A 21,850-nucleotide genomic window follows, 5' to 3' on the forward strand; every position below is an offset into this window, starting at 1 on the left:
AAACTGCTTTTATTCTGAGATAACTAATCCACACACAGGTTTAAATAACATATTGATACTTTTCTCTATAAAACTAGTGGGGTTAAATATTTGTCCTCTAAAGAGACATGTTTTGGTGCCAGCAATACAAATTCGGAATTCTTACATTGCATTTCCTGGCTCTTTATTTCAGAGAGTGTCATTAGTACTCTGCTTTTTGTTCCCCAAATTCTAATATATTATGTTCAGAAAACTCACTTTTTTTCATAAACTCTGAAAAATGGAAAAATAATGTGGACAGAACAGCTTCCATTTTTCATGGACTTCCAAGAAGCTTCAAGCTAAATTTAAAGTGTTCAATTTCAATAATTAGAATCTGCTTCCTGTATTTTTTGCATATGATTTTGACTTCGACTTTATCATTAGCTCTCTGAAGTGTATCTTAGATATGTTTCCTGGGCTCCAAGTCTCAAATATCCAGGTCTCTCCCATGTGTCTCTGCCTGGATGTCCATAAGACCTTGACCTACAGACAACCTTCAAGATCACATTTCTGCTCTTCCTTTACAATGTATACATCCTGCATTTCTGTTGCAATGAACAGTGCCTTCATTCACTAAGTTTCTCAAGAAACTTATATGGGAGAACTTATTCTTTCTCCTATTTAACCATCAAGACTCTCAATCTATTACCATCTGCCAACCCTGACTGTTTCCCATTGTCCATGTACTGTATCTACTTTGGTTTGAATCTTTCTGAATTGCTGCAGATCCTACTGCTATTTCCTTTCTGCCAACCTATTCTCTCAGGAAAATCAGCATGTGCATGCACGCACAAACATGTGTGCACATATACATGCTGGTCTTAGTCTATTCCTGCTGCTATAACAAGATACCAGAGATAAGAAATTTGTCAAGAATTTATTGCTTACAGTTCAGAGGCTTGAAAGTCCAAGATCAAAATGGTAAGGGCTTGTCTCTGATTCTAAATGAATTCCTGTTGCTGTGTCCCTACATCGGGGAGCACTGGAAGAGAAAAAGGCACAAAGGAGCTTCCTCCAGTCCTTTCAAAAGGGCTCCAATTGCCCCCCAAGACCCCACCTCTTAATACCTTCACCTTGGGCTTTTTATTCCAACATATATATTTTGGAGGGACACATATATTCAAACCATAACATCAATAACATCACTCATGATAAGACCCTTCACAGGCTTTTTTCTGGTGGAGAAAACAGATTTACCTTGGCATGGGACACTTGGTCATCTCCCTAGCATTAGGCTCCTCTGTCAGAACCCTTTGTGTCATTCACACACAGGCCTCCATAGCATCAGGCCTCTTACCACTGGCCACATGATCATCTCTGCAAGATTCATTTTTTGCTTTGCTTTCGATTGTAATATATGTTCCAGACATTTTGGATTACCTTCAATTTCACAATGGAAATCGATCTTAAATATATACAGTCTCTGAGCCTCTTTCTTCTGGGTCAGTGGTACTATCATTAGATATTGCAACAAGTTCGACTCAACCAGATATAAGCATTGTCTCCCCCAAAATAAAGTGTCACAGGGGAAATAAACTGCAGGCCTTTGAACTTGCTGTGTTCTTTTCCTAGAATGGCATTTCAAACCCAATTCACCTGAATTATACCTCATCATTCTTTAAGACTCAGTTCAGGCTTCACTCCTTCGCGTGGAATGGTTTTATTTTTCCTTGCCTTTCTTTACGACTTACGTTGCTGTCTTGCTTGTGGTGTATCAAAAGTATCTTATCCCTAGCTCTTCTATAGTTTATCACACAGTGTTGTAATTATATATTATTTTGTCCATGCCTACCACTACCATTATGAATAAATTTTAAGTTCCTTGAAAGCAGAAACTGATTTGCACCAATTCTATCACCAGAATCTAGAACAGTGACTATAAACATATATGAATTCAAAAGAAAGTCTCTCCCTGAAAATAAAACAAATTGGAGTCTTCCTGGAAATACACTAGTTATAATAGGTGAATAGAAAATAATGATCTCTAATATATAAAGCCATCACAACTTCTATTTATCTACTTTATGATAAAGTAGTTTATGCCCAGGAATATGTGTATAACCAATATTGTAATCTTCAATATGTAAATCACACATACTGACCTGAAATTTGCTTCATGACATTTTATATAGGAAAATCAGATTACAAAGATTCTGCCTCGAGGAAGTTTTTATCTAGATAGATACAAGATATGACTCCATTTTACAGAGAATAAAACTGAGGCCATGAGAGAATGAGCGACTTTCACCAGGTAATTTATGGAATAAGTCATAAGATCAGGGTTCAGATTTGGGTCCTGTGGCTCCAGATTCATTCTATTTCCATTTCTACCTATGGGAGATATTAATTAAAGGGAAACCTAGAAATGTTAGCTGAACAGACAAAAGTTGTAGAAGGGTAGAGTAGTGGATGGAAAAGATATCGTAGACAAACTAGGACTGATTGAGTTGGCTTGAAAGAATTGGCTGTCCACAAATAAAAAGAAAAGAGAAAGACATTCCAGAAGAGAAAATAGCATAAACCAAGACATATGCTTAGACAAATCTTGGAAAACATTACAAAAGGAAAAGAAAAAAATGTTAATTATTCAGAAATAATAATCATTAAAATAGTCAACTTAGTTTTGCCCCAATTTTTTTATCTTTTAAAGGCAGTTATTCATTGTTTCCAAGTTTTAATTAAGGCACATGTAGAAAATTGAGTCTTATTTATTACAATTTGTATACTAACAAGCATTTTTGTTATTATAAACTATTTTCAAACATTATTTTAATGTTCATAATCATTAAACAGATGTGTAACAGCTTAATTAAATATTTCCCTGTTGCTGAACACTTAAATGTCTCATATAATTTTTGAATTAGAAATAATGCTGCAAAATATCTTTGCCATTAAACTTTTTCATATTATTCTTATTTGAGTAAAATGACAAAAACAGAATTCCAAGGTCTACAGCTATTAATTCATTTTTTCCCTCAGATATTACTAAATACTTATCTCAGTGGTAAGTAAGTTAAAGTCTTTGTCCTTGGGAGTTTACTTTCTAGAGAAAAAATAAGTTAATAAGCATAGACAAATAAATACAATACAGTGGGGGAAATGCTTTAATTTAAAAGAATAAAAAATAAAATCTCTGGGACCACAGCAAAGAATATGACAGCATTTTCCAAGACAGTAAGGGAATGCATCTTAGAAGAGGTGACTTCTGAAATATATTTCTGTAAGCTTAATTTTAATTTTCATCTAACACCTTATTGGGAGGAATTGATCTTAAGTATATATATATAGTCTCTGAGCCTCTTTCTTCTGGGTCTGTGGCATGGCTGTTATTTCTGATCAAGAAAGAGTGGTAAGATGTTAATGGTAGTACTGCCAACCAAGAAGGCTAGAGATGATCTATTTTAAAGATGCACTTTTCTGTACAATTTGCTAATTTGATAATTATTAGTAGCTCACATAACCAAACTAATAAATACAAAACAATGATTTACCTAACCTCAAGTTGAAGAAGCATAGTCCTTTGTTGGCATTGCTCAAATTGTACCATTTTCAGATCAGAAAGAAGCCATTTCTACTTTGGAAGATTTTGGCCTAAGGACTCTGGTAATCCCCTCTCCATTAGTGAAAGTAAATACATGAGGCCTGGTACTTTACAAAGAAAAGAGGTTCACTTATCTTGCAGTTCTGGAGGTTCAAGGGCATGGTTTTGACTCTGGTGAGGACCTTGTAGCAGATGGCCTCATGGGGGAAGTTAGTGTAACAGGAGAGATCACACACCAGAGGGAGAGGAAGGGCTAGGCTTTCTCTTTTTAAAATAACTCTCTCAGGAGAAATAACTGGAGGTCCCAGGAGAATTACCTTAATTCTTTTTGAGCATGATAACACCCATTACTGTGTAATGATCTTCCATTAGGACTCACATCTTAATGGTCCCATCACCTTTTAGCATTGCTACTCTGAGGACCAACTTTCCAATACTTGAACCATACCTAAGCCATAGCAAGCACTTAGTTTCAAGCCATTCATAAAAGAGTGGACAGTGGAGAAAGACTCAGTGTTCTTCCTTATATCCACCCTGTAGGCCAGAGGTTTCCCTTAGTATCTCCATAATTTTTTAATGTTGTCTATAAGCCAAAGGAAATTCTTAACTGTTCCATTATTAAGTGGTTAGGATATTAATACTTATTATATGCACCTAACTGAACAACAGCCATTTGAAAAAGATAATGAGCATACTTGAAAGGAAATAAATTGTATTTTATTCTTAAACAATCACAGTTACATAGGAATGGGTTATGTGTGCCTGTGCAGAATGTCTCAGACCTTGAAATCTCATTGAACCCTTCCACCTTTATTTCCTGTTCCACAATGGCATGCACACAGCCCTTGCTTTTTATCATAGTAACTACCAAAATACTGTGTTACAAAGGTATAATGGTACATTGCTGATGGAAAAGTCAAAGGGTGCAGCTGCTGTGGAAAACAGTATGGTAGCTCCTCAGAACAGTTAAACAACATCACCATGCAGTCCAGCACTTGTGGGTATATATGTGAAAGAATGGAAAGCAGGGACTCAAACAGATATTTGTACATCCATGTTCATAGCAGTACTACTTATAATAACCTAAAGGTGGAAGCAACATAAGTCTCTATCTATAGTTGAATGAACAAAATAGGGTACCATTTAAAATATTATAATAATAAAATAATATATATATAATATTACATATTATCTGATCATTAAAATGAATAAAGTTATTAAAATTTTATCCCCCCTCCAAAACAAAGAGATTTAAGCCTAAACCTAAGTTGGTATTTTGGTTCACACAAGCTGTCCTGGGCAAGCATGGTCTCCAGTGGGAGGTGGGTCTATGCTGGGATGGGGTTGAGCCAGCCCATGGCTCAGGTATACAGTATGATCTTTGCTATTAATTTCTCTCTCTATGATAGCAATGTGGACTTGAAAAATTATATGACCATGTCTTTTGACTGCCAGGTCTCCCTTTAATTATAGCTGACATCCCAGAATGATGACTGACATGTGAGGTTAAGTAATGTGAATCTTTTCCTGGCACTGAATATGGAAAGACACACTCTTTTAAATAAAAAAATTATAAGATATAAAAAGAAGAATAAGGTTCTGATGCATGCTACAACATGAACGAACCTTGAAAGCACTATGCTAAGTGAAATAAATTAGACACTGAATGTCTTTTGAAAGGAAGGGCAACTGTTATCTTATTCCACTTACATAAGTTACATAGGATGGTCAAGTTCATAGAGACAGAACGTAGAATAATGGTTTCTAGGGGCTGTGGGTGGAGAATGAGGAGCTGTCATTTATTGTGTACAGATTTTCAGTTTGGGATGATAAAAAATTTGTCTGTTCATGAATACAGGGGGTGGTGGTACAAGGACATGAATACACTTAATGTCATCAACCTCTGAAAATGGCTCAAATTGTAAATTTTGCATTAAATATTTTTTCCATAAAAACAAAAAAGACATGAGGACTGAATGGAGCGTGTTTCCATGTGTTGTTGAGGCAAGAGTTGCCTGGAGATGAGAGTTTGATGGGGTCTGACAGAGGTTGAGAGTTCCTCTATTTGCTTCAGAAACCTGAAATACCTAGTGGCACCCTTGTGAGCTTCCTGCTGTGCTAGGGGTACCTCGGCACACAATTTGGGAACCGCAGCTCTAGGCCATGTCCCCCATCTTGTTTTATGCCCTCTCCTTTTGGACCGTGGAACGTGGCTATGTGACAGTTGTTCCCTTGAATATCTCTGTGTCCTGGGACAACTCTGTCCCAGCTCCCTCCTTCAAAAAATATTTTCACCCCCTTTTCAAAGCACCAAATAAAAGTGATTGCAATATTCCCTAAACCACTCAAAGGACTGGGAGAAAGTAAAGGTCTTCCTCTGCTCTTAGCTTAAAATCCTTGAAATGGCAAGTGAGGTGCTGTGTCCCTCCCAGCCTCTGCTCACCATCCTCCGCTCCTTCCTCCTCTCCATCCTTAACTTCTCTGTGTTCCTGACTCATCCCCATCTTCCCCCTCCAGGGCCCTTCCCCATGCTCCACCTCCTACCTGGAAAACTTGCCCCACCAAAGAGGGGACTCTTTGCCTCAGGAATTCTTATCCTTCCACCTCCAGCTTCCCCACCACTTCACCCGATTGTGAAGCTTTTCTGATGGTCCACACTGGCTTTTCTGATGGTCCACACTGGCAGCTGGGATCACTGCATTGTGGCCCTGGGTTCGTGTCTTCCTCTTTAGGCCGTGAGCCCTTGGAGGGCAGGCACTATGTGACTCTATCTGTGCTTTCCACCATGTGTCCCCAGGGCTCGACACAGTTCCTAGAGCATGATAGCTGCTCAGTAGTCATTGGTGACCTCCTTCACAGGCAACGTCCATGTGGGTACACCTACAGGTGTAAGGGAAGGGGCCACACTGAGCTGATTTTATCCTTCCTTCATCTCCACGCTTTTCCTTCTTAATAGGACCTTCTCTCCCCTCAGGGCACTCAGCACTCTCATACCAGGGACTGATAAGGAAATTATTGTTCTGTTCCTATCTTGAGCAAGGGAGGAGTTCTCTGTCTTAGGGTTAAAAGGATGAGCATTTGTACACTTTAAAAGTTATCTTTGGACAAGCAACATCCAGCCCTCACTCCCCTCTCTCTCCAAAGCCTGAGTGAGAAAGCCTTTGCCTCTTTGTGTTCATCTCCATATGAAAGAATCTTCCGCACCGGTTCCAGGCTCCTCCTCTTAAATCTCCACGATGATCAGGATTGCTTGATAAAGTGCACCCCTGATTACTGAGAGCCTCTTGTGTACAAGGACGAGGCAAGTCCCCTTTACTCACTTGCTTACTGCTTCTTAACAAGAGTCCTGGAACCAAGATACTATTATCCGCACGTGACTCATAGGAAATTCAGCTCTCAGAGTGGCGATGCCATGTCCCTTATGTTACACAGCTAACTTTGTCCCAAAGTAGCAAGACATCCCTTTCTCTTCCTTTCCTTCTTTGCCTCCACCCTATCTAAAAAAAAAAAAAAGAAAAAAAAGAAAGAAAAAAGAAAAAGAAAAAGAAAAGAAAAAGAAAATATTGCAAGAATTTCCCCTTAGGAGCCCAACTCATTTTCTTAGGCGCTGGGGCTTATGTAGAGCTGAACGCCTATGATTTTGTCTGCCACTTAACTGAGATTAGCTGGAAGCAATCTGCTTAAAGTTTAAGCATCAACTTATCACTTTGTTAACTATGCATTCATTTTCAAGGGGATGGTTAACTTTAATGGGAAGAGGGGTTTGAATCATGTGGCAACAGGTTCCATGACATGTGGGAGCCAGAAGGAAAGCGAGAGGCCTTCCCATCAGATGTCGTATAGAGGGAGAGCGGGTGTAAAAATCTGGATTAATTTTCTGCCTGCACTTTCCTGCAGAGGGCAGACAGGAAGACTCCTACTCTGCCACTGTGATGGACATCAAGGGTTCACTCTGCTCACAAGACAGGATGGAGCCTTAGGTAGGGAAGGAGAGGTGGTCAGAAATGCTGAGACACAGACTATGCACAGTCTCTCAAAATTTGCATGTAGGTATCTTTCCTGCCATTCAATCCCACTACCTCACTTCACAGAAAAGGAATCTGAAGCCCAGAGAGGGATAGCAGTTGTCCCTATCACACACAGCAGTCAGAGCAGGATTAGAATACAGCAGTCTTCTTTGGCCTTCCAAAAACATCTTGACTTCCCAGTGGCAATAGAATACAGCTGTCTTAATTTAATTTACCCAAAGCCAGACTTCCTGGACCTTTAATAAAATCACTCTTTGATTTTAAGCATGTGATTTCACATTCTTTCCAAGAAACAGTAAAACTTTCCTCTGAAAAACTGAACAGGCTCACAACTTCTTGAATTCTCAAGATTATTTTTTTCAGTCATCTTTGAGCATGTAGCAGGCAAGCTCCTTTTTGTCCTATGTCCTGATTAGCTAAGGAAGACTTAGGATTTTTATTAATTTTTTTTCTAGTACTAGAGCTCGAAGCCAGAACCTTGAACATATTAGGAAAGCCCTCTACCACTGACTTATATCCCCAGCCCTTTTTACTTTGAGACAGGGTCTTGCTAAATTGCCCAGGCTCATCTCCACCTGACAATCCTCTTGCCTCAGCCTCCCCAGTCATTGGGATTACAGGCATGCACCATGGTGCCTGGAAAGATTTAGGATTTTTAATTTAGTTGATATGTGAAGTAAACAGAGATGAAGGATAGTTATGAGAAATACTGTCAATACAGAGAAGTCAGCCTGAGAATTGGGTAGCTTCCGTCTCTATCCCAATGACAGAATTAAGAATGCTTCCTTGATTGGCATTGTGGGTGCTTCATACTCTGACTCTACTTCAAACCAGTCAACCTGCTTTTACAGAGTAGTCAGGCATCATTTTCAGTTTAAGCAAGTTTTTTTTTTTTTCTCTCATGATACTGTGGGGTGAATATGCCAAACCAGTAGTTCTCAACTAGGAGAGATGATGTCGTCTAGGAAACATCTGGCCATGTCTGAATTTTTTTTTCACAGTTGGGGTGGTAGAAATTATTGACTTTGCATAGGTAAAATCCAGGGGGATGCTCCTGAACATCCTATGATGTGTAGAACATCTCCACAACAAGGTGTTATTTGGCTCCAAATGTCAATATTGCAAAAGTTGAATGACGCTTTTCTAAACCGGTCTGGTGTCACTTCTACATCTGGTGCCAGTGGGTTTCCTTGGTGGGGAAGGGGAAAGCTTTCTGGTCCCAATGGGCCATACTCACCTATCTGGTAGGTAGTTTTCAGTCTCAAGTACAAATGACTGGGATATGTGTCTTTCTACTTCCACAGGCTGACCCCTGCTTCTCACATGGCAACACTTTCATCAGAGTTCCCAGGAGCAGCAGGAGAGAACAAGTTTCAATGTTCAAGCTTTTTTTTTTTTCTTTTTCAAATATCTGTTTATGTCCCACTTCCTATTTCTCCACTGGCCAATGAGTCACATTGAGGCAAGGGCAGATTGATGGTCATGCCTGCAGCAGTTAACCATGATTTATTTATTTATTTTTTTAATGCTGGCCATGAACTACTACATTTATACATTTCCTACAAATGGATCACTATCTGTGGACTGAAAAAATACTATTCATCAGACCCTTTGCAGGCTATCATATGTGATTCATCTTTAGGTTCCCAGAATGCTGGATGATGTCACATGAAGAGTAGGTGCTCCGTGCCTACCATATGAATGGTAATTTGTTCTTTTAAGCCATCAAATTTGGGTTATGGTCTGTTGTGGAGTAAAAAAAACAACCTGCTACAGAAATAGAATACAATAGATCAGAATAATACAGGAAATAAGGCCCTTGCTAAGGATAAGTGCTATATTATGAAACAATGTTATCTATGTACTGGATCATGATGTGAAATAGGCCCTGATGTGATCACAAGGGTTAGAAAGTCCTCTGGATTCTAAAGGAAAAAGCATGAGGCTTGATTCTTGCCCGAGCTCTGATATTTAATAACAGAGTAATAATAGATATTTTTTCTAAGCTCACTGAGCCTAAAATTTCTTATCTAATTAAACCAGCTTGTCTCAAAGTTAGTTACGAGACGTAAATATGTAAAAGTGTTTTAAACTTAGAGCCATAGAAATATTAATTAAAGTCATCAGTTGGTTGGTTTTGTTTTGCTTTTTTTTTTCTCTCTCTCTCTCTTTATATTATCCTCCTCTCCGCCATAATACTCTCTGTGCCCTGCTTCTGGCCAATTTCATCCATGATTCCAAGGGCTTAGCTCAGCTTCCAGCTCACCCAGGAACTCCATTGGTGCTTATTTGATATGTCAAACATCCACTCATCAAATGTCACCTTGGCATTTACTAAGAATCGTACTTAGCATTCTGTGTCATTTAGTTTTGCTGATACCTTACAAAAGTCTAAGTTTCTCTCTCCAACTAGAATTCAGGCTCCCTGAGAGTAGGAGCCATGAGACAGCCTCGTGTGCATCCCCCACTGTGGGCAGCACATCTTCCTGGACACATAGTAGGTCCTCAGGAGAAGTTAATCACTTACTGCTTCTCATTCAAATGTCACAGTGTTCCCTTTTTCTACTTTATTGATTTTTACCTTCAAAACCCACAAGTCTCCTCTGTAAATTAGTCCACCTCTTATTGGAACTCTGCAAGTCCCTTCCGGGGTTGAAGCCATCACCCAGCTCCACCTGTGTGATTAATATTGGAGACCAGGAGCAGAAAAACAGCATCATGCTGTCTGTTTGTGGTATCACCAGATAAACCATTCCCTAAGAGGAATGTCGCCCACTGAGAAAGCAGCAGCTGCCGGTGCTAACTGCGCTTTGCAGCTGAAGAAGGCCTGGGGCACCTGACCTCCTCCTTGGGCACAGGCCCTGATCAGCCAATTACAGCACAGTGGCTTCACGCCCAGCAGAGCTGGTCTGTGGCCTCGGTGCCTCTCCAGGTTAATTCATGCTTCTCCCACAGGAAGCCTACCAGGCTGGAAGGCATCCTGGTTGCTGTTGGTTCTCTAGGGCTGCACCTGACTTCCCTCCCTGGCACAGGACTCTGCCTCCCCAAGTGACCAACCCCCCTGGGACAGCACAGCAGGTCAAGGCAGAGAGAGGTATTTACTGTTGGTTGTTAGGTAATTCACAAGCACAGTCTGTTAATGCTCCCTGATGGATTTCTGGATATTTCTTCCTTGGGGACAGTTGGAACTCAGCTGCAGAGGCTAGTGGGAGGGGCCAAATCATTTCTACTTGGGTCCTTATCTAAAGGGCTATTAGAACACACACACAGAGGAATTTATTAAATGAGCATTCGGGTAGGGAATGGGAACCAGACTCTACCTTCCCTAGAAATCGCTTTTTCTAGAAGAGCCAGCAGGGTTGAAGGGGACATGCTGGACGCGGGGCCTAAGCATCTACCTGGAAGGCTGTGGCTTTCCACTTACTGGTTCTGTTTCCAGTTGCCAAACGTCTGCGACCTTGGGCGATGCATTGAAGCCCTCGGCATCTGTTTTCTCCCCAGCAAATCAGGAAAATAGTCTCTCAGAGCTGTAAGAGGTTCATGAAATACTCCCTGGAAATTTCTGAGTAAACAGGATCGTTTGGTAATACGGATACAATGGAATCAGACCTCTTTCACCATTGGAAATTCTGCTAATGTTGGGGAAAACATGGCTCTTTTCTCCAACCTTCCATATCCAGGGGCATACCAAATATGCCAACTCTCATAGGAAACAAGAACCTGATTTCTTTTTTCCCCTTAAAGATGAAGGTTTAAAACTCCTATTGGTTCCCTTCAAGAAATAAAAAAAAAAAAACCCTTAATTTGCAGTGGAAGGTTTTAACATAAAAAAGAATACTTTTCAACGTGCAAGTCATGAGAAGGAAGACTGATACATTAATAAGAATATAAATCTATATGGCACTTTACAGTTTACAAAGGCAGGTTCTCTGGAGGCTTCTAAGAGCGGAATTGGCAGTGACAGGTCTAGAATTCGTTCACTCAAAAAAATAAAAATAAAAATCTTTATTGAGCATTCACCACATGTGAATTACCATTGAGGCCCTCAGGATATAGTGCAGAAGAAGGCAAGCAAAGCCCATCTTTATGAAGCTTACATACCTCCAGGAGACAGGCCAAGAAGTGTTCAAAAACATAAAAATGGAATAGAATGTCAGGTGTTGACAAGCGCTATGAGGAAAATAAAATCAGATCATAGTATGGATGCCTGGCTACAGAGGGTAGGCGAGGGTGCCATTTTATCAAGGAGGATTTGGGGAAGGACCTTCTGAGGCACTGATATTTAATCAGAGACTTTAAATGAAAGAAGAGAGGAATACATCTATGGATTTCTGAGAAGAACATTTCCAAACCAAAGTGAAGCGCCAAGACCCCGAGACGAGAAGATGCTTGGTATGTTTGAGGAATAACCATTCTGACCCACTCCTCTTCCAATTCAAGGCTTTCTCAGGACCCTTTCTAGAATTTTCTAGGTCTCCCCAAAAGATATTGTCCCTTGATTATTATTCATTCACTCTTTATGGATAAGTCAGCAGATTATAGGCTTTGATTCAAGTGGAATGACATTTCCAGTCGAAGCTGGCTGAGTTCAGCCTGGGCAGCTGTTTCTCACAGGGCCCCAGATGTCTGAGGGAGCATTTGGGACTGTTTATCCCTCAACCCTACCGCCTGAGGCCTCTACACTCCCTGTTTATCTTCAGGGTTAAGTGAGGAAGAAGTGGTTGGTCCTGTAAATGCTGTGGTGAAAGGAGCCACAGAAGGCCTGCTCTCCACACGGGAGGACTCCTGGGGAAAAAAAAAAAAAGAATCACTCAGAGAAAGAGTTGGCTGTGGAGCTGAGAGTGGGAAGAAGTGGAATGGAGAGGCTCCTCTGGATGCAGGGAAGCCCATGGGCTTGCTTTGGAGTTGCTTTCATATGCAGACCCCAATCCAAAGCAGATAATGGAAATCCACCAGCCCAACTCATTCCTCCCAGTTATGAGGTAAGAGTCTCATTAATAACCATCTTTGCTTCCCAGAGCAAATGTCCAAGAAGCCTGAGCTGGACTTGCTTCTCTCTGCCACCTGAGTCACCAGTTTGGTGCCACTTGGCACCAGGCAAACAAAACCAGTTGGTATCTCTTGACTGCTTCATGATTATTCTAGTTAATGGGGACCCTTCTCCTGAGAAGAGACAGAGAGAGAGACAGCCTCTCGCCTGGCTTCTGTTGAATCGCTCATGGTCTCTACTTAACACATTTTCTCTACTCCTAGCAAATCAGCCCAGTAACCTAGATTTTCACATAGAAAGATTTGACAAGCAGACTAATTTTTGTGTTTTTTTTTTCTCTTTCTTTCAATCTGTCTGTTGTCAATTTTCTGTCAATGACCGATGCAGACTCTGTGTAGGATCCACTTGGCTACCACTTCATGGACCATGCCTCTTTTATACCAACCCTTCTTTTCCCTTCTGTATAGTCACTCCTCCTTCCGTAGTGTCTGTCTGCCTAGTGGTCACAGTCAGGGACAGGCTCACCACACTCTTGGAATAGACTGAATTCCTACAGCCAGACCCTTTGGAAGAGTTCCAAGCGCCATTTCTCCCACTCATTAAGTGTGAAGGAATCTTCTCCGATAAGACTGATCACTAGTTGAATTTTTCTTTGGAAGCCACCTTCTCCCCCGTGTCTGAGTCTCACTCTCCTCATCTGTAAAACGGTTCCTCCTGAAGTTGCAAAGAATAAATGAGATACCTTCTACTAGGAGTGGTCAATCACCATGCTCTGGTAGACATAATAGCTACTTTGGGGGAAAAAGGAAATGCAGACGCTCATCTGGACTTTGAGCAGATGTGCATGTCTTCATCCAGGGTTGCTGCTGCCTCGTTTGTAAAAGAAAGGCACCTGGAACAAATTGGTGGCTTTCAAATCATGCTCCTCAGAGGCACAGGGCTCAGCTAAGGAGCTGGAGGCCTCCCGTCCTCCCAGCAACCAGGGCACAGCTGTCTTTTGCTCTCAGATCTAGCGCCTCTATGTGGAGCCTCTTATTTGTCATTAAAAGAATTTGAAAACTACTGGGCCAGAGGAGCTCCAAACTGCAAAACCTGAGGCTGACTAGCACCCAGGAGCATTTTGAGGACACACCACCCTCCTGGCTAGTTGATACTTTGGCACCGGCGTGGTCATGGTAATGTTCTCAATGTGTGGTCCCTGAACTGGCAGCATTGGGGTCACCTAGCAACTTGTTAGAAATGCAAATTCCCTCACTCCACCCCAGAGCTACTAGATCAGAAACCCTAGGTATGGGATGAGGCACTCTGTTCCACAAGTCTCCTGAGTGATTCAGATTGATGCTCATGTTTGGCAGGACTGCCTCAAAGCAATGAATTCAACCTAGTTTTGCCAGATCCCTTCTTCTTTTCTTTACTTTATCCTTGGGATTTCAAGGCCACAGAAGACATGCACTCCTAACTCCTGGAGCCAGGCCAACGGAGCTTCCAAAGGTGAAAAGATGGCATCAGGAAAGCTAACCCATAGGCAAAGAAGGTCGGGGGTAAGGAGGCAGGGCTGGGCCTTTGTATTCGCCTCCAACCAAAGGGCTGGTTCTGTTGTACAGCTGCCGCAGGACACGAGAGCTCTCCCGAAGGAGGTGCCTCACTTATTAACATCATAACTCAAGCAAGTGGCTCCGAGTCCCAGCACATGGAAAATTGCATTCGGCAAAGTGTTGAAGCTGCAAAGTCACCAGCTGAGTCGATAGACTTTTATTTTAACGATGTTTGTGATCAATATTTAAACAGGATTGACCCAGCCTGCTGCTAGTGCACCTCTGTCCTTCCAGCTGCTTGGGAAAGATAAAATATTTACTTGGGAGGGGGGCATGTTACAATGATTTGAGGCCAAGGGGGGAGTTTAGGGATAAGATAGGGCAAAAATGTCATAGGATGCATTAGTATCAAAATCTAATGGGCCCTGGAGTCTCTTAAGGGCAAAGGAGCTTTTGTTTAGACATTCTGGGAAGATTATGAGAGAATAAGAAAAGAATTTATAGAAGTGTCAGGCCACCAGTAATATAAACTTTAGAGTATTAAGAGGTTTTCTTGAAAATAGCCATGGCATATTTAATCTTCCTATTATTGAAACCCAGCTACAGTTAGTAGCTAAGAGGTTGGCTCTAGTTCAGACTGCTATATTGTAACCCTACCTACTGTGTTTTCCCAGCTATGTTATTTAATATGTCTGAGTCTCACTCTCCTCATCTGTAAAACGGTTCCTCCTGAAGTTGCAAAGAATAAATGAGATACACCAGGTGCAGTGGTGCACACCTGTCACCCCAGCAGCTCGGGAGATTGAGGTAGGAGGATCACAGTTCAAAGCCAGCCTCAGCAAAAGTGAGGCACTAAGCAACTCAGCAAGACCCTGTCTCTAAATAAAATACAAAATAAGGGCTGGGGATGTGACTCAGTGTTCTAGTGCCCCTGAGTTCAATCCTCAGTACCAAAACGAATAAACCAGATACAACATGAAACAGTTGAAATATTGGCTCCCCACAGTAAGTGCTCAATTAATGTTGCAGAATTATTAGTGGCATTCAAAATCCAGATCCAGAATTTCAGACTTACATGAACTGTATACAAAATGAGGGCTCGCTCGTGTTAGAACATGTGCATGAATAAGTGCCACGGTGCATAGTTCAGTCTCTGTTAAAGGAAGCCCGAGTAAAGAGGAACAAGAAATGGTGAGAAAAACCAGGAGAAACCATTTGGAGAAGATCCAACTGAATTTAGAACAGAAAAGACAAAAAGGATAATTGAGAAAGTTGATGGGAGAATTCCATATGTGAAAATATCCCTGTGAAGGACTGAGTGAATCTGAGAACTTCCGCACCTGTCAGTGCAAGAAAATGTGTTTTCTCGAAAGAGCAAGTTAGAACCCTGCTTTCAAAGAATGGGCATTGAAGAGGAGTCTTTGTTAGGGGCTGCACAGAGAAAATAAGTGAGATCTGATAGGGTAACTGTCCGTTCCAGTTTCCCTTCACTTTCCCATCTTGGCATGAGAAATTCTGAATACCGGAGATCCCTCCGTTCTGTGCAATGTAAGACAGCTACTGACTTCATGATGAAGAGAGCGGAGAAGTGCTTTCCAATTCAAAGGGAACAAATTTCTGGGGAGAAAATGACTGACAGCATCCGATGCTACAGAGGTGAAACACAAAAAGCCTATCGACTTTGGCAATTAGGAGGTCCCTGTGGATAGATTAAGGAAAGCTGTGACACCACGGTGGAGGTTCTAGACATGATGTGATGTGCTGCAGGAATTCCCTCCTGCAGGGGAATGATGACATGAGTATCATCTGCTAAGAATCCACTTGTCTGACCTAGGACATTTTTAGAGCGCATACACACACATAAATGTCCGGGTCTGAAATCAAGCATGAACCCCATGATGCGCAGTTTGGGGAGCCTGTGTGTTTAGTATTCCTTCCCTCTTGTGTGAACAGTTAGAGGAGTTCGATACACTGGTCTCTGGTGTTTGGTTCATAATGATTCTGATGTTACATGGATGGCCAATGACTGACTCTGCCATTGATCGTGGCAGCCTGAGATGGGAATGATGGATTGGGCCACCAGAGCGGCTGCTTGCGGGAAGTCTGATTTTGTTCCAATGAGCTACTCCAGACAAGCTCCCCTCCCCCTTCCTCTCTGGCCCTCGGTTTCAATCTGTTTCTCTCTCAGAAGGTCCTTTACCTTCTCCTTTTCTTTCCTTTTCTTTGGTTCTTCCTTATTTTCATTCCTCAGTTCTTCCTCCTTTCCCTCTATTTCTTTTTCTCACTTATTTTTCTCTTCTGTTCCTCTGCTGAATTCTCGAGATCCATTTTTATTTCACTGGGTCTTGGCAGGAGGGGGGCACACGATGCCTTAAAAGACTTTCTTGTAAAGCATGGGATGGAATCCAAAAGTCCTCTTAGCATTACCCTGGGTCTCAGAATCACATCTACTCTGCTTTTGGCCCAAGGGATTGCCTAAATCAAGGGAAAAAGAATGTCTCTCTTTAACCCGCATCTTTCAGACAGGACTGCTGGGTCAGGCCACACGGATGGAGCAAAGAATTCAACCACTTTCTAACTGGATGTTTTGGTTTTTTTTTTCCAAGGTGCAGGGGAAATAGATCTCATAGCTCACAGCTCCTTCAATTGTAGAAGACTGAAGGACTCTATTTCAGGGATGCAAAACAGATGCATATAGAAGATGGCTTTAGTTACTATTTGAAGGGTTGAACTGAAGCCAGAGTGGATTATTTTAAAAGCACAGATATATTTTTAAAGTCAAATCAGTCTGGAGCTTACTAAACTTGACTCTCCCCATGTGTGAATGAGTAGTCAGTGGATCTGGATATGTCTAGATGTTTTTGTCCTTCTAAATTTTTGTGAAGTCATCCCTCCACTAATACGCAGGATCAACGTGTCTGCTTTAGATCTTTCTTTTCAACAACCACCCCGTGCAGGATTTGATGGCCCGGGCTCAGACATACTGTACTTCTCCTTAGATGTCTCAGTGGATGCCTTGGGGTGTATTTTGAGTGGGGATTGCAGGTTTCTCTGCATGTCTCTTGTGAGATCAGAGATAAGAAAACTGAAACAAAATTTTGATTTGGTTTGCAACACACATTGTGCTGCCAATGGCAACGAGCCACACATGCTGTCATTTATGCAGAGCAATTCTGTCCTGTCTAGATTGCTTTTATAGCATCACTTTCCCTCAATTCACCACAAAGGCTATCCAGACACCCTCCTGGTGCATTTGTCTGTGTATCTGTAAGTGTCCACAAACTATAAAATTATATGTGTGTGTATACATATATACAAGCTCATTGGGAGAAATGTATTTTAGGAGCAGTGTTCTGTAAAAACCGATTGGGGATTTTTATTCTTTATTCTTTTGGCCCATGTAACTCCTTCACTGCATACATGTATGATCATTTTCCCAAAGAAAAGCATTTCTACAGTAAATTAATCCCATCTCGCACACTTTACTCGCCCCTTCTTCTCCTGTGTATACCTGCAAGGGTATGCGATTTCACGCTGGTCTCCTCCATTATGACCAAACTTTTGGGCCAACTGTTGGGAACACTGAGGCCCTTAATCCTCCTTCCTGAGGCTCAGTGCTAGCCACTGCTTCCTGTCTTCTTCTCATTCCTGCCTGTGCATAAACCCTGGGATTAAAGACTCATTCTGGATTCCTTCCCACCTAAAATCATTTTCTTAGAGAATTTTCACTTCCGAGGGCTTTAGCCAAAGACATCATGACTATGATCCTCAGATCTCAATTCTAACCTTCACCTGTGGTTTATTCCCACATTTGCAGCTACATTCAGGATTTTATAAGTGAAACATTATGTCTCTAAATTATTGTCTAAAATCAAACCTAATGTATTTTCTTTCAAATTGATTTTTTCATCCTTTAATTCTTACATCTCAAATCCATTAAACCTTGACATCACCATTTTTTTCTTCCCTCACCCTTCTCATCGGTCCCTGGGGTGTGCCAGTCTTGTTCTGAAGACTCACATTTTCCCTTGCTCACCGATCCTTCAGCCAGCGCGTTCTTATCAATACATTCCCGGGTCTGTGCAACCCATTCTTAGGTTATTTTCTTCTGCTTGCTTGTCTTCTATCATCCATCCCATCCCCAGCAGTCCTTACAAAAGACTGCAAAATATCTTTTCAGCATCTCATTCTTGCTTAAGAGCTCTGAGTATCTTCATCAATAATTGGTCATATTCAAATTCAAAACTGTCAGTTACCTAGACCCAACTTTATCCTTTATCTCTTCAGTCATGCTTGTCTCCATTCAGTGCTTCAGCCACTTACCACACCACTTCACATGCAAGACATCCATCAACGCAGATTCTCTCACTTGACCATCCTTCTCTTCTCCACCAGTCCAACATCATATTTCCTTAAAGAAATTCCAAATTCAAACCTCACTACCCAAAGGAGGCTTTCCCAGGTCACTTTACCCACCAGTGTTCTTTGAGTTAGAGTTCTCTTGGCACATTTATTAAAACATTTACTCATATTTTTTCTGTTGTCTCATTTCTTTTTTCCCTCAATGCATATGAAGCAATTCAATAAACCAGACATTGGTAAAATCCCAAGTTGTCAAGTCTAATACCTTGAAAATAAGAGATGTCAGAAAAAAAAAGATGAATGTTTGTTAAATAGAATAATTTTATTTTGCAAGAAGGTGCTGCATTAATATTTGCAAGCAACAGAATCTCAATTCAATCTGACTCAGGTTACTTATTCCCAACTCAGGAGGGTTCAAAGGTAAACCTAGCCCATCAGAAATATTTGTCCCACTCTCAATGCCTGGTTCAGCTCTCCTTCACATTGGCCTTTCTCTCAGTTAGGACCTTTTTGTGAATGGTCCCCACCAGCTCCAGGATTATGACTTTGAAACTTTAGGCCTGTAAAACGGAGAAATTCTCCGTTCAAATGATCACCCTGGCATTGATTTTTACCGAACTAACCTGGCTGTGTGTTCATCATGGCCTACAAAGGGAGGATTGTGCTGACTGACTGGGGCTAGTTCCCACTTCCACCCCTGATTCCATTAACAGGCCAAGGGCACTTGCTGCTCTGATTGGTCAGGCAGGTCTGGGTTCATTGCAGACTCCTGGAGTCACCACCCAAACGAAAGAAAATCAGGATGAGGATGGAGTTTGCTCAAGTAAAATGTGATTTTGTTGCAAGAAAAGAGAATGCATGCCAAACAGGTAAAAAAACAACGGCTTTTCAATACAGGTTTTTTTTTTTTTCTGTTCTCATATAATGAAAGAAGATATTGGCACTGGGCAGAATTCCACACTGCATATTCTCTGTTTCCCTGTCAGATCTGCCTTCATTCATACTCCACAGTAAAGAGAAACCAATTCAGTTCAATATAAAGATGTAGTCAAATTTTGTTGTAACCTCAGAACTAGAAAGAAAACAAGAAATAGATTGAAAACCAAGTCATACTACAGGAGTTCTTATAAAAGAAAAATGGCCTTTTCTTTGCAGATTTAAAAAAAAAAAAAGAGGCAGGCAAGTTAGATCTGTAAAATGAAATGAGACTAGCCTTAACATAGAATTAATATTTATTAAGTTTTTAATACAACAGACATCATTGAGGTGAAAGGCTGATTATTGGTTCAAATTTCCTTACATAAAACTTGACCTTTCCCTACTGGGGGTCTTTCCAGTTTTCTGAACAAAGGATAGTGCTATGCGATTTCCATGCCTAGGAGGTGGAGAGATTGGTTTTGAAAGAAAGAAATCCAAACTCTGCCTTTTTCTTTCCCTGCTTAATAGAATGAACAAATGCATCGATCTATTTCTTGCTCTGCCTCTGGATCATACAAATTTGAGAGAGCTTGGCAGGAGGCAAAATATCTGGGTTCCCAATTGGGTCACCAAATTGGCCCATTAACCACATTTCAGCCTTCCATTCTTCCATTGTTGGTGGCCTTCGCTCTCTAAGTGAAAACTAATATCTTTCCTTCACATGGGGCTCCTTAATGACACTGGGAAGCAGAGTGGTGACTTCTCATATTAGAGCAATTTGTTCAAAGCCCGAAGGAACTCTGCAGCAACTTCATCAAGCCGTTTCCTCCTTCTCTAGCCAAACAGTGCAGACAATGAGATTTGTGCTTAGCTGCCCACGTTAGCCATGTAGTTAGCCTATCTTCAAACACTGATGATTAAAAAGTCATAAGGAAATAACTTTGTAAGGGGCCCCATGAGAGAGAGAGAGTCTTGGTAAAGATATATTAAGTGAGAGAAGAGTTTATCCCTGATTTGGACAACTTACCCCAAAAATAAAACAGAAGAGGCTGTAGCCACGTAGCAGAAGCCCTTGAGTCAAGAGATGTAGAGTTATTTCTCAATTCTGAGCAATGATCCCAACTCAGACAGAGTTCCCCAGTCCCCCTGCATAACAATCTCTGTTTTTTTTGAGAAAATGCACACCTCTCTTATGTTTTGATCACCGGCCCCTGAGCTAACTAGAGACTCATAAATCAGAATCATCTTCAGTAGAGGCCAAATCACTATGTTTCATCCATTGACTTTTGTTGGTAACCTTGTACATAGTGGCCAAATCCTCCAGTGATGGTACAGCATCCCCCTTCTAGGCCTCTCTCTAAGAGCTGTTTCCTACCATGTCCTCCCAGGCTCTACCTGCTCAGTTCTGAGCTTCACCCACTGCATGGTTGACCTGTCCCAGGCTTGAGGTCCACAGCATGGAGGGAATCCTGGACTCGTGGCCCATGCCTTGTTCCTTCACTGGTTCCCTCGGAAGCTTTTGTTCTTGGGTAGTGATGTGGTTTGGAAAAGAAGTGTCCCCCTAAAACCCATGCGTTACAGGTTGGGTTCCCAATGCAGCAATATTCAGTGTGGGGGCTTTGGGGGACATAACTGGATCCTGAAGAGTCTGACTTCATCAATAGATTAATCCATTGGTAGCTGAATGAACCACTGGGAGGTAGTGGAGACTCTAGGCAGGAAAGGCATGGTTGAAGAAAGTAGATCAATGAGGGTATGCACTTGGGGACTACATCTTGTCCCTGGTCCCTCCCTGTCCCTGCTTCCCAGGTACCATGGGCTGAGATGCTTTCCTCTGCCACATCCTTCTGCCATGAAATGTCTGTCTTGGAGACAACGGACCATGGACGGAAATCTCCTAAATTTGAGCCAAAATAAATCTTTATTTCTAAGTTGTTTTTTCTCAGATATTTGCCACAGTCTACTATCTACAATTCCTCCTCCTTAATTCTGATCCTCAGCTCTTCTTGCCTTATGACTACTCCCTGCCATCTCTCTTGCGAGTGGGTCTCTTTTGGAACCAATACATATATTTGAACTTGGCTTTTTGGGCTTCTGTGCTTCATAATGCCTAAATACACGTAAACTGCTTCATACAGTGCACAGAAAATCTAGTGGACATCCAACATAAATCTCTGATGGTTTTGTTATTGTCATCATTATCCCAACCTAAGCTCTCTTGGATGCTCCTGTGAGCTATTAGAGTCACACTAAATAAACCAATTCTGTTTTTCAAAAGAATTTAAAAAAACAAATCTCAATACTTCTAGAAACATACCATAACAGGCCAACTGGCAAAGAAACTTAGTAGATTTTTCTCGGCCAAAAAAAAAAAAAAAGGCCCTATCACATTCTGCCATGGCTAGAGACATAGGTTGTTTTTTCAATGAAAATCCAGTTTATTTTTATCCCTAAG

The sequence above is a fragment of the Urocitellus parryii genome, chromosome 9, assembly GCF_045843805.1.
Source record: "Urocitellus parryii isolate mUroPar1 chromosome 9, mUroPar1.hap1, whole genome shotgun sequence".
NCBI lineage: Eukaryota > Metazoa > Chordata > Mammalia > Rodentia > Sciuridae > Urocitellus > Urocitellus parryii.